This window comes from Amblyomma mixtum, chromosome 3 (genome assembly GCF_055824585.1).
Source record: "Amblyomma mixtum isolate Tamu chromosome 3, ASM5582458v1, whole genome shotgun sequence".
In the NCBI taxonomy this organism is placed as follows: Eukaryota; Metazoa; Arthropoda; class Arachnida; order Ixodida; family Ixodidae; genus Amblyomma; species Amblyomma mixtum.
Window position 1 is genome coordinate 163332032 of NC_143014.1, and position 2186 is coordinate 163334217.

Here is a 2186-nt window from a genome sequence, read left to right on the forward strand (position 1 = left end):
GGAAAGGAAGCTATCTATCCGAACCGGCTCAGCTATTTTTTGATCACAGTTCTTCAGACGATAAATTTAGTCAAAGTAGAAAGTTGCCACCTTTCTCTGTGCGCCGTCTGCAGACAACTAGCTCCTCCAGCAACGGTGGAAATTGCCGCAGCTTCAGCTTCGATTGCCAAGTCGAGACCTGTGCAGAGCTGCGCTCTGTAGCCGCTTTATCCAGGGTCGGAGGCGCAAGTCTTTGTATCTGCCCTCGGAGGGCCTAACCAGCTCGTCCACAGTGTGCGTCAGTAATCGTTGAAAACTGGTTTGGTGCACAACGAAAGCACGTTGTGGGCGCCAAAAATAGGCCTTGAATCCCACATTCTACCATCAAATGGTCAAAGTGCGCAGCGATAACTTGCCCCCGGCCGAAAGAACTTTATTACATTAAGAAACTTACCCGCGCTATGTCTGCAGAAAGAAAAGCGATAAAGCAAAGTAAAAAAAATATACCGTGCTTGTAAACGGCTCCTGTTCATAAGCCTCCGGTCGCCTGGCTGTGCGCATAGAAAACCGTTTGTGATGATGGGCCTACCTCATCCATGAAGGTTACGTAACAACACGCTGAGTGGAGCGTAAGCAAGCAACGTCTCATCATCACACTTTCAGCTGTAAGCGTCGAGTACAGTGTAACAAGCATGAACTAAAAAAAACAAGGCCCAAAATTGTTAAAGGCCCTTTTTGGAACAAGTCCAATTCTGTGTTTACAGCAGGAGGAAGCCAGAAAAAGCTGCCGTTCAAGAAGACCGCAAGGAAAATGCGATTTATGGCGGGAAAATATTTATTGATAAACAAATCTTTGACAGAGTGCAGTCCCAGCAATCCGGAGAACAGGCGTGAAACAGCAAAGCCCCCGTATGCTATACGAAGAGACCGCTGATGCTGCAGCTATAAACCACAAGCGGAGTAACGTAACATTTATTAAGCTATTAAGCAAACAAGGGAAGGGGAATGAGGGGCTCGTTATAAATATGACAGAAGCCAACAGCCACAGAAACCAAGGGGCACAGGGGATTTTTAATTTATTTGTTTATTTTGCGGTGTTGATCAATTTAGAATATTACTGAATATGTTATCGCTTAAAGCTAATTGATTAGAAAAGCAGAAGAAAAAACAACCACATGCCGCCGGTGGTTTCCGAACCCACGACCTCCGAATTACGCGTCCGGTGCTCTACCTCTGAGCTACGGCGACGGCTGTCAAATCTTCTGCTTTCGGGGGTATTTATGTTTACAAGTAACCTAACCTTGAGAGTGTTCATCAGCGCCACCCACGTTCATAAACGGCGGACGTAGAACGTCCTGAGTTACCGCAGGTGTGACGTAGAACGTCATCGAACGGAGAAGGTGGAAACTGCGTGAGAACCCTCTTATGCTTCCCATGGCGTCAAGGCTGCCAGAACCGAGGCCCTCGCTAAGCAATTAAGCAAACAAGGGAAGGGGAATGAGGGGCTCGTTATAAATATGACAGAAGCCAACACCCACAGAAACCAAGGGGCACAGGGGATTTTTGCCGACGGAATGCGCTGCAAACGTACATCAAACACAGAAGCGTGTTAGATTTATCTGCCAAACACAACTGAATAAATTCGAATATTCCAAACTCCATATAAGGAGCTCATGACGGAAACGCAGGAGCAATAGCTGTCTTACGAATATTCCACGAATATTACGATTGACACTCGGTAATACAGGATGTACTACGTCGGCCGCTATCGACGACCGTGGCGCAGATAACACTCTCAAGATTAGCTTACACGCAACATAAATACCTCCGAAAGTACACAAATGCACAGCCGCTGCCGTAGCTCAGTTGGTAGAGCACCCTACGCGGAATTCGGAGGTCGTGGGTTCGGTTCCCACCGGCGGCATGTGGTTGTTTTTTCTTCTGCTTTTCTAATCAATTATACTTAAACGATAACATGTTCAGTAATATTCTCCATTGATCAACACCACAAGGTAGAAAAATATTTTAAAAAATCCCCTCTGTTCCTTTGGTTTCCGTGGATGTTGGCTTCTCTCATATATACAGGGTGTTTCACCTAAGACTTTCTGCAATTTTTAAAAGTAAGCTAATTGAATTAGATGCGCGCTTTTTCTGGCATAGCATTGTCAGTGGTGTAGTACATCATAATGCAGCTAAGACGTGCTAAC

General features: G+C 45.8%; 1 non-coding gene across 1 annotated transcript; it reads left to right on the plus strand.

Annotated features, from left to right (window-relative positions):
• Positions 1-1830: 1830 nt before the first annotated feature.
• On the plus strand, positions 1831-1903 carry TRNAP-CGG (transfer RNA proline (anticodon CGG)). The gene has a single exon. It is a non-coding gene; the product is annotated as a tRNA-Pro (tRNA).
• The last annotated feature ends 283 nt before the right edge of the window (positions 1904-2186 follow it).